This window comes from Phoca vitulina, unplaced genomic scaffold (genome assembly GCF_004348235.1).
Source record: "Phoca vitulina isolate PV1807 unplaced genomic scaffold, GSC_HSeal_1.0 scaffold38, whole genome shotgun sequence".
Lineage (NCBI taxonomy): Eukaryota > Metazoa > Chordata > Mammalia > Carnivora > Phocidae > Phoca > Phoca vitulina.
Window position 1 is genome coordinate 5864581 of NW_022589741.1, and position 12346 is coordinate 5876926.

The window sequence follows — 12346 nt, forward strand, 5'->3', positions numbered from 1 at the left end:
AATCGAGGAGGCAGAAAATGGAAAATCCATTAAATTATAAACCATTACATGAATGCCAGAGGATATTTTGATCCTTGTGCTTGATGTCAGAGAGGACCATAATCACCCAAATGGTAAATGTTACGAATAAGATGTTTGGGAAACCCCGGATGAATGTTTTATAGGCATGCGCTGTGTACCTTGTTAATAATAAAACATGCATAGCCGTATAATGGCCTCTAGTGGTAAATATCTGCATGTTTAAAACCCAAAAGCCTCCAAAACGATTTCCTCCTTTGCTACTGTATTGTTTTTCTTGATGACTGCAGAGTTGCTAATGATTTTAAGTCATTAAAGTCAAGGTTTAATTTGACCGCAATATGAAGTACCAATGGAATTTCATATAGAACATTAACTCTTGCATCTCCTATTTATCATGCTGAGGTTGTTTTATTCCACACTGTTGTTATTGATAGAATTTTGCAGTAGTTTTCTGTTTCTGGATCAGGATGGTAGATGCCGGCTTCTGAAAAAATAAAATGGCTTGTTTCTACCATGAATGATTTATGTCTGTGCTGAGGGAGTCCTTACCAGCTGAATGGTCTAGCAGGAGCACTGTATATATATATATATATATTCATGACCAAGCCAGAAATGCTTTCAATTTACTTTTTTTTTTTTTTTTTGAGAATAGTGTATCTATCTATATTACCTAGTGGGAAACCTTCCTTTGCTCTTCTAAATATACATTACTCCAAATATTTTAACATTTCATGAAGATGGGATTGGATATTTATGTATTTCACTTGATAAGATAGGAACTTAAATGTAGGAATATGAAATCATTATCAATTTACATCCATTGAATTGCTAAATCTGGTGTTAATTCTAGCTCCAGGAAGCTCTGAGGCAACATTCTAGGTATGATATTACCAGTTTATTAAAGATACTATCCTTCATATAGCAAGGGATCATGTTCCGAAAGTTCATTAACATATCAATTGTTTACCAAGGTAAATACACTTACATGGAAATAGATATTTTATACCATGGCCAGTTTCCTCAGGGCGATCTTCAAAAGTCTGTCCATCTCATAGTATAACCTTTCAATATAATTAGTTAACTGGAATGTTAGCAAGGAAGTCTGCTGTCATCTTCCTATTCTAAATTATTCTGGAAGTTTTAGCTAATGTAATAAGGAAATCAAGAAGGAAAAAAGGCAAGCAGGAAAGAAAAAAGGTTGGATTATATATATAGGAAAAGATGAAATTGTTGATATTGACATACAGGCTTCCAAGAAAATCTACAAACTTTTAGAACTAATGAGAACATTCAGCAGGCTTACTGGAAACAAGATCAACATATACAAATCAATAGAGAAAAATGTTCTTTTTTAAAAAATATTTTATGTATTTATGTATGTATGTATGTATTTATTTATTTAGTGCAGGGGGCGGGGTGGGGGGGCAGAGGGAGAAGGAGAGAGAGAATCCTAAGCAGACTCCCCACTGAGTGCTGAGCTGGTGTGGGGCTCCATCTCACGACCCTGCAATCATGACCTAAGCAGAAATCAATAGTCAGGTGCTTAAACAACTGAGCCACCCAGGTGCCCTGAGAAAAATGTTATTCATAACAGAATAAACCTTGTGAGGTAGCCAGTCACGAGATATAGAGGGGAGTGACTAATACAGTGGGCTCTGAAGTTGGACTGAGCAAGGGGTCTGGGCTCCGCTCTGCTACTTACCAATCAGGTTTTGGTAGTCGTTGGTTTTTTAACTTAGACATGTTAGCTTGGTTCCAACTATAAATGTCTGTGTTTATGCTGAGGCAGTTCTTACTAGAGGCATCATCAATTAAAGTGATCTTGGGAAGGCTACCTTCCCTCTTTCATCTTTCATTCTTAAATATTTTCATGTCTTTTTTTTTTTTTTAAGATTTCATTTATTTATTTGAGAAAGAGAGAGAGAGAGAGCAGGGGCGAGGGGAGGGGTGGAGGGGGAAGGAGAGGCAGACTCCCCGATGAACAGGGAGCCCAACATGGGGCTCAATCCCAGGACCCTGAGATCATGACCCGAGCCGAAGGCAGATGCTTAACAACTGAGCCACCCAGGCGCCCCTCATGTCATGTTTCATAAATTTGAGAAGCTCTTTTGAGCTACTTAGGTTCTTCCTCCCCCAGGATCTATATAGTTCATTGACTGTTATCTATAATTATTTTTTGTTTGTATTTCCAAATAGAGCATTTCTGGTTTATCTTTAACATCTTAACTTTCTTCACATATAAATGGAGATTCCAGGACAAAGTTAACCTGTTTTACTTTCAATGCTGTAATACTCATATTTTGCTTGTTCACATCATCTTTGTGGTAGGACAAGATTGATTCCTTCTTAGCTTGTTGACTTTCATTTTCCTCCCTCAGTGAAGGTCTCTGACCCCTTCTGTGTTCACTAACCTCAAGTACAAGCACTGTTTGTTTAATCCCCTTGTTACGGTGACTATTTCAAAGCCCGTGTTTGATGAGATGTTTAAACTTGTCTTCTTTGCTCTGTTTTATAGCAAACAGTATGTGTTTACCATTCAAATGAACTGACGCAGTGGATGAATCGAGAGACTAACATTATCAGTGAAAACTGTCATTTATGTGATTTTCATATTCATCATTAATAAAAATACAACGCTGCCTCAGTTGATGCCTTGCATCGGGGTCCATGGGCTGTGAGGTGCCCGCATTGGGCTTGGCGTTGGGTGTGGAGTCTGCTTAAGATTCTCTCTCTCTCCTTCTCCCTCTGCCCGTCACCACCCCCCTGCTTGTGCTCTCTGTCTCTCTCACAAAAACAACAACAACAAAGACAACAAAACCCCCACAATAAAACAAAACTCTTTGTAACTTGAAGTCATTTCCCCTGCTCTCAAAATAAAGGAGTTCTTTTTAAACGATGTTCAGAGGGGCTTACTTTAGACTTGGCATAGGGGATTTTGAATGGTTGATCTGCTTCTTAGCACCTCAAGTAATCCTAAACCCCATGAAGTAGTTTCTAGGGTTCCTATGAGACTCACAGAAGTTAAGTGCTGAGTTAAGTCATATAAATATTGATCAAAAGAGGCAGAACTCAAACTTAAGTCATCTTCAAATGAAATTATATTAGTCTCTAATTCCTAGGAGAGCACTTCAGTAAACTCTCAACATTTCCTGTAGTTGGTTTCTTCCAGGAATATGAGTGCCTTGGACATAGATTCCTAGTAGCAGAAGCTAGTTCTTCCTCTGGGCATTTCCACTGGTCTTTGTGATGACAGAGAAGGTGTACTTGGATGCAAGTCATTCTGCAGTTGAGGCAACATTCTCAGAATTTGGTAAATACCCTTTTGAAAATATGCTGGGACACTTGTTTTATTTTTTGCATTATAGCTACACACCAAATAGAATCTATAACTATTGCGTGGTCCTTCATAAAACTATTTGCAAATATTGCAGCATCCCCAGTACCCCAGGGTCTCTTGTCCTAGGGTCTCTGAATAAGAATCCAGCTCAAGACACCACTTCCATGTCAATAATCAAGATAACTTGATGACACATGGCTTGAGTTGCTAGGACAGTTCTTGGATGTGATTCTCCCCTGAGGTGACTCTTTCTCCCTTGAGTCCAGTATCAGAGCCTCCAGAGCCCAAGCAGGATTTTAAGGATGTTTGGATGATCATGGGTGAGCCTTTCTCATGTTCTATCTAGAAGGGCAGAAAATGAGTGAAGAGTGAGTCCTTGTCTTCCAACTGCACTGAATGCAGGAGGAAAATCTGACTGTCATCCTGGGTCTGGAATATCAGTGTCAGTGGCCCCCCAAAAATTTAAGTCCATTCAGTTCCCTTAGAGAAGATGCAATTGTGATTTTAATGTCTTTAGTATCCTACTTCTGAGACTATAGACTATGCCAATATCAGGATTTTATGGAATTTTATAAACTTAAGTTTTAGAGGGAAAAATGTCATTCAGATAAACGGATTGACCATAATAAAAGGAAATTAGGGAATTTGGGGAATCATAATTTTTCACTATAAGCTATGGAAATAATGAAAATGAAATAAAAAGCCATGGAAAGTAGTAAGATAAATGCTAAATAGATATTGTGAAGCCTTTGTTAGGTTCTGGGGGGCAGGCATGGGAAACAAAATTTTTGTTTGAAAGACAGCAGTTAAAGACAGATGAGCTCTTGAAAGTTTTAGCCCCATAATTTCTCGTTCTGACTAAGCTCTCATACACTTACAGTCAAGGACCTTGTCAAGCAGTCAGATATTAAAACATGATTTATATAACTCATTAAAGTTTCTATTCACTTGCTTGTATTGCAGATGACTAGTCAAAAACCCTCATCGAGCTGACTTGCAAACTTATGCTAGCATGCATTTTTGCATTTAGAATGAGGGTTTTTTTTTTTTTTCTCCTATCAGTTTAAACATCTTTTTGACTCAGAGGTTTGCTTAGAGTAGTATTCTCTTGAGATATTTGGGATAATTTACTGATGCACATGCAAATTGGATAAAAACTTTTTAAATAAACTCATGCTTTTAAAATAGTTTTAGATTTACAGAATTATTGTGAAAATAGCACACAGAGTTCCTATATATCCCACACCCAGTTTTGCCCGTTATCACAATTAATGAGACAATATTGATGCCTTATTAACTCAAGTCCATAATTTATCCAGATTTCCTGAATGTATGTCAAAAATCCCTTTTCTGTTGCAGGGCCCCATCTAGGATACCACATTACAATTAGTTGTCACGTCTCCCTAAGTTCTTCTTGGCTCTAACAATGTCTCAGATTTTTCTTGTTTTTTGGTGACCTTGACAGTTTTGAGGAGTACCGATCAAATGTTTTCTAAACTGTTCTTCAGCTGAGATTTTACTGATGTTTCCCCCATGAATGGACTGAGGTGATGCATTTTTAGAGGGAAGAGCATAGGGTTAAAGTGCCATTCTTGTTATATCATATCAAGGGTACTTACTATCAGTGTGACTTAGCAGTTGCCGTTAATCTTGACCACTTGGCTGGGATAGTGTTTATCAGGTTTACTTCACTGTGAAGTTAGTCTTTTCTCTCCCTTCCCTACTGTACTCTTTGGATGAAAGTTACCATGTACGATCCAGACTTACGAAGTGTGGAATTATGCCCCAGTCCTTAAGGGAAAGTATCTATATAAATTATTTAAAATCCTTCTACAGGGGAGATTTCTCTATTCTTCCCTGTTTATTTATTCAATAATTTATTTATATCAAAATGGACTCGTGGATATTTATTTTATACTTTGGGATACTATCTGATACTACTTTATTTTGTTGCTCAAATTTTCCAGCTGTAACTATTGGTAGCTCTTTCAGTTGGTTCCTGTATCTGTTCGATATTCCCCATTTTTCTGGGGTTTTGCTTTGTTTTGTGTTTTGAGCCCTCGATAACTTTTTGACCTTAAAGATGCACCAGGCTCCTGTAGTCTGTTTCTTGGCCCATGACTAGAATCAGCCATTTCTCCAAGGAGCCTTAGTTCCTTTTCCTGGAAAATGGTGTTAGAAAAAAGAATTGGCACCAGGTGTGCGCTACTGGGGTATCATTTTTTCTAGGACTTCTCAGCTGGCCGAGCAAAGAGACATATGTGAACACTGACCCACGTATGTGCGTATCTATAAATATTTCTGCATCAATCTATATCTATATTAAAATAATTGTGAGTTCCTACTGGTGTCTCCAACGTTATTCCATCACTACTGGCTCATTCTAGCTTCCTCCTCTTGCTTATCTCTAACTTACCACTGCAACCGACCATTCAGTATCCGTTTCCTTAATTTTACAATTCCAGTATACGTGTCTAGTGGTTTCAAAATTAACCTGTACCCATCTAGAGAACAGTATTTATGTATAGTTCCAGTTGCTTTTGGTTTCACAAACTCCACTCTTTTCCAAAGTTATTCTGGTCAGCATCTTTTCCTCCTACCCGCTTCAAGGAGACTGTTTCATACATTTGTGATACATGTAGATTCTTTTGTCACATTCTGCATTCCATCTGGGATCCTTCTGCCTCCCAAATGCTTTTTTAAAAATTTACACTCTTTTGAGGTTTACTCTTTGTTCTGTAAAGTTCTATGGGTTTTGACAAATGCTTTATGTTCTGTATTCACCATTATAGTACCATACAGGAAAATGATTATCACACTAAAAAAAAATCTCCTGTGCTTTATCTATTCAACTCTTCTCCTACTCCCATCCCCAGCCTTGGGTAACCAGTGACCTATTAACTGTTTCTATAGTTTTGCCTTTTCCAGAATGAAATATAGTTGGGGATTATATAGTATGTGGCTTTTTCAGACTACCTTCTTTCACTTAGCAATATGCATTTAAGATTCACCCATGTCTTGTAGTTTGATAGCTCATTTCTTTTTACTCTTGAGTAGTTTCCCATTGTGTGGATGTGCCACAGTTTGCTTATTTCTTCACTTAGTGAAACAATCTTGATTGCTTCCAGTTTTGGGTTACTATGAAAAAGACTACTATAAATATTTGTGTGGGGGCATAAGTGTGGACATAACTTCTCAAGTCAGCTAGGTAAATACCTAGAACCACAATTGCTAGATTATATGATAAGACTATGTTTAGTTTCATTGGAAACTTCCAAAACGGTTTTACCATTTTGCACTCCCACCATCAATGAGCAGGAGCCCCTGTTGCTCTGCATCCACCCCAACAGTTAGTATTTTCAGATTTTTAGGTTTTAGCCATTTTCATAGGTGTGTCATGGTATCTGAGTGTTGGTTGGTTTTTTTTTTTTAAAGATTTTATTTATTTATTTGACAGAGAGATAGAGAATACCAGTAGGCAGAGCAGCAGACAGAGGGGGAGGGAGAAGCAGGCTCTCCCCTAAGCAGGGAGCCCGATGTGGGACTCGATCCCAGGACCCTGGGACCATGACCTGAGCCGAAGGCAGACGCTTAACCGACTGAGCCACCCAGGCGCCCCTCACTGTTGTTTTAATTTGTAGTTCCTTAATAATAAATGATGATGGACATCTTTTCATATCTTTTTTTTGACATCCGCGTGTCTACTTTTATGAGATGTCTATGCAGATCTTTTGCCTATTTAAAAAATTGGAATATTTTCTTATCATTGAGTTTAAATAGTTATTTATATATTTTATTTTTCATTTCAACGTTTTATTTATTTATTTTTTGAAACACACTTGTTAGCATTTAATGACCCTCCCTCCACAGGGCTTCAGGGTACCAGGACACAGTACCTCCACCCCTTAATCTTCTCCTCAGCTCTTCTACTGAAGAATTTGGCCTTTGCAGTGACAGACTGTCTTGGGAACTTTCCTTTCCCCAAAACTTTGCAGTAGCCTGATCACACCATGTCAGTGAAGAAACAGCTCCAGTCTTATTTTTAGCAGCATTTATCAGCGTCTGTTCACTGACCAAGGTCCACAGTTTATTAAGATTGACAATTGGGCAGAAGCTCTGCTTCCTCATTGATGAAGAATACCAACTTTTCCAAAGTAACCTGTATGATATTTGTTGAAGTTGATCCTGTGGTGCTGCGTGCCACCAGCATTACTCCAGCCTCTGGGAGCTTCTGGTATTTGCTGGTAATTACTCTTCCCCACACCATGGCAAGAGGCACAAGGGCATTTTTTTTTCAGAATCCTGGTGGGGTTCACCATCTCCCTACTCCCCAACCTCCAGACTGTGGCTCCCACTCATGCTAGTCTGTATTCGGCCTCCGGCAATTCATCAAATTGTGACTTAAGTGTTCCTATTAGTGTATGGCTCCAGCAGCTCCTGGTAGGCAAATCTTGGCTGTGATTCTCTGGATTTGCTTGTTTCTCCAGATTTCATGGTGGCAGTTTGCCCTGCAAACTCAATTTTCTGATGGGTCCAAGAAAAGTGATTGATTTTCACTTTGTCCAGCTTTTTTTGTGTTGTAAGAATGGGAGTGACAACATCCAAGCTTTTTGCATGTCAGAGCTAAACTGGCAATCTGCTGATAAAGACTGCTTATTTAATCTATGCAAGATGTAGAAATATATGGAAATAGAACATAGGTAGTGGACAATTACATTTAAGATGATCTTAAGTAACCAAACTCAGTCTCATCTTAGAAATAATAAAATTGACCCCAGTTGAAGATAAACTGCTATTTTCAAAGATCTTAATTTTTCCTAGAATGGGATAGATGGAGGGTGTTCAGTGATAAAAATAGATGGAAATTATCAGTGTCTTGCAGTGCCACAAACTGGGATGTGACACCTGGGCGTATCATTTAATCTTTCCTTGCTTCAAGTTTTCTCATCTGAAAAATGGGTTGTATAAAGTTTAGAGATAATGTATGTAATGAATCTAGCAATACCTAGCACTTACTACCGCTTAATAAATGTTAGCAATTACTTTTAATTAAAAAAATGTGATGGAAGAAAGAATTCAAAAATGTTGCAAAGAGTATGAGGAGTACTAATTGTAAACCACATTCTTAAAGCAGGTAAGGCAGATAAACTGACCAGAAAACCAACCAGTTGGTGGCTATAAAAACCCAGGCTCAATTCCATCTAACCCCAAGGGAAAGCTAGCGTATGATCCTAGACTGCCACCTGCTGGCCTATGATCAACCAAAAAGAACAATCTGGAAGTTCCATTCCTCAAGTGGAAATAGTGATAAAAGTTTAGTTTCTCTCCGACAAATGAATAGTCTGAGTTTTGAGCTATTTTTACTGGTAGACCTCTTTAGCAGAATTCCTTATGTGTGAAAGCCACTGTAATTTTTATTGGTGACTTTGGTGAGTGGAGATGGCTTTGTTAGGCTTATTGGTATTATCTATGGCTCAAATGTGAATCAAGGACATATGGAGACTTTATTCATTACTATTTTCCTTTGATATGTTAATCTTTCATAGCTTTATTATGGTGTAATTTTATGGCAATAAACTGGAACGGATTCAAATTATATAATAAATTATAATCAGCTCCAATCGTTATGATTAATTATAATCTGTTAGACCAGAGGTTCCCAAAAGGCAATCTGCATACCAGTTGATCCAGCTGATTGCATCAGAATTGCTGGGTCTCTGTTTCATATTTGTAGAATCAGAATATTTTTGGGTAAAGCTGAGAAAGTACCATTTTAAAAAACACTCCCAATGTGATTCTCAGGAAGCTAACTTTAGAGAATATTATACTAGATTACAAGTTCCTTAAGGTAAGGACAATTTCTTACTCATTTTTGTATTCTTGAGGCTTAACAATGTCCAGCACACCATAGGCACCCACAGAAAATCAGATGAGTGAATGAACAAATGTGTGCATAGATAAACATGGATTCATGACTCTTGGCAGCAGTTAGCAACACAACAGTTGTGGTGGGCTAGAACCTCTTGGCTTTCTAGTTTATGTGTACTAGCCAGTTAGGCAAATATACTTTTGTTGTTCTTAAAAATTTCAGAGGTTACACTCTGGGATTAACGTGGCTGCATGATGGGGCGCCTGCATGGTTCAGTTGGTTAAGCATCTGGCTCTTAGTTTTGGCTCAGGTTGGGATCTCATGGGTCATGGGTTTCAAGATTCTCTCCTTCTGCCCCCCCCCCCCCCCCCCCCCCCATGCTCCCTTTCTCTCTCTCTCTCTCTCCAAAAAATAAATCTTTTTTTTTTTTAAGGTGGCTGCATGTTGGCCCCACCAAGTTCTACAGGGTATGAGTTAACGAAGATGGAGCTAACCAAAGCTGCAATCTCTAATATTGATTGTATCCTAAGAATGACATTAGACTGAATATACTGATAAGGCAGAAAGAAACAAAGCGGGATCTTTTTATTTGAATAAACATATGCTTTGTTATATTATTAATTTCCTTTCCAATAAAAAGTCAACATAAGGCTGAATTGATAAAAAATTATTTGCCATTTTTGCATGACAAGAGGACTTGGATGGGTCACCTTTTAGCTTCTTTAGGTGAAGTTATTCAGTTCTTGCAGGACTCTCTTGAAATTAAACAGTATTTAATTTTAGTAACAATGTAAAGAGTCAGGTACAATGTAGAGAGCAGAAAAACTTAAACAAATAACTATTAGTGAAGAGGTCTTTTGTGTGCCTAGGAAAAAATGGATCCTGTAGAGGCGAAAAAGTTTTCCTTTCTTCTGCTCTAGGTTTTTGGGCTGATCTAATAATTAAATTGTCATAAGACAGATTAACAGGAGAAAAACAACTTTAATTCTCACATATGAGAGCTTATAGAAATATGAGACTCAAAAGAAGTAACCAAAGTAGGCAGCTTTTATATCTTTTAGACAAAGAAACAATACATTTGTGAAGAATTGACAAGAGAAAGCTCTGGCTTGGGGTACTAAATTAGTAAAGAAGTAACAAGGTTTGTTCACAGGGCCTTCTCAGCCTTGAATTCCCTATCATTGGTGATAGGGGTGTCTGTCTCTTTTCCTCCTGGTATAAGGAAGGTACTTTGCACATGGGAGATTTATTTCCAGCTTTCAGGAAGTCAAGAACGTCAGAGTATTCTTGTAGCAGCTGTTTCTTAAGTAATTTTAATTCAAAATAATTAACATACCAAAGTGGCATATTTAGGGGAAGGCTGCCCTGAGCCCCATCATCCCAGTACTAATTTGGCATGACTCTTTTAGTGTGGACATTTTATATTTTAAACCATTTTTATTGGGGCGCCTGGGTGGCTCGGTTAAGTGTTCTACTCTTGATTTTGGTTCAGGTCATGATCTCAGGGTTGTGAGATTGGGATCTGCCCTGGGGTGGAGCCTGCTTAAGATTCTCTCCCCCCCTCTACCCCTCCCCCACCTCACATGGGTGCACACGTGTGTCTCTCTCTCTCTCTATAAAAAAACAAACCATTTTTATTGAAAATAGAACATACCTATAGAAAACTACATGAGTATAAAGCCTAATGAAATAAAAGTATTTAAGGTAAACATTCTTTTTTTTTTTTTAAAGATTTTATTTTATTTATTTGACAGAGAGAGACACAGCGAGAGAGGGAACACAAGCAGGGGGGGAGCGAGAGAGGGAGAAGCAGGCTTCCCGCCGAGCAGGGAGCCCGATGTGGGGCTCGATCCCAGGACCCTGGGATCATGACCTGAGCCGAAGGCAGACGCTTAACGACTGAGCCACCCAGGCGCCCCAAAGGCAAACATTCTTATAACTACCACCTAGTTCATAAATGCCCTCCATTTCCATCGGTCTTTGAGCTCTTCTTTATTTTCCAGCACCTCAAGATATCTTATACTTCTCTGTCCCAACCCTGGAATTAGCTATTTCTCCAAAGATCTCTGATTCATTTGATTGGGGAAAATGGTATTTATAAACTGAGATTTGGGGGACAGTTGTGTTCATCACTAGTGGAGTATTATTGCTTTCTCAAACAAGATAATCTTTTTTTTTTTTTTTTAGAGAGAGAGAGCACGTGAGCAGGGGAAGGGCTAGAGGGAGGAGCAAAGGGAGAAGGAGAGAAGCAGACTCCCCGCTGATGAGGGCCCAAATATGGGTCTCGATCTCACGACCCTGAGATCATGACCTGAGTGGAAACCAAGAGTCAGACGCCTAACCGACTGAGCCACCCAGGCGCCCTTCAAACAAAGTAATCTTTTTAAAAAAAGTTTTAAAATACAGAAAGAATATAATGGTCTTTTCACAGTTTTAGAGACATGTAATTTGAAGAATTATGACGATAAACAACTATGTAAAAATTTATAGTAGAGAGTAACTGATGAATAATATTATGTAAGGTATCAATCATGAGGAACAAATATTACACTTTCCTCCCTCACTGCTCCAGCAAATTTTAGGATAACTGCTCCCCCAATTGAAGTTTTGCCTGTTTGTAGTACTAGTTACCAGGCACGTTTCCAAATCCTTTTCAGCTCTTTAGGAGCTTTCTGAATATTGGTTGGCAGTGGAGAACATAGAGTGTCAATATTGAAATGTTGTAAAAACTAATGTCCTCAATGTCACAACTGAAAGCCTGTATAGGGCTCATTTCTACAGAAAACAAGGTATTGGAGCAAATAAGCAATGAAATCATCATACAGGTGTCATTTTATGCAATCAAGATGTGAACTATTCGTATTACAAATTATTTCATCCTAATGACTTTAGAATGTGAGATTGAGTTCTTCATTGTGATTAGACTTGGAGTTTTCTATTATTTTATGTCAAAAATTTGATTTCCATAACAAACAAAATCACTTCCATTAAGACACTTCTATTTCATTCTCTGAATAGTTTTTGTTCTTATTCATGGGTAACAATGCCTTATGGTTCCAAAAATATTAATAATTATTTATTTTGAGGATTTCTTTTGCTTTCTGCGTTGGTTTATTAGT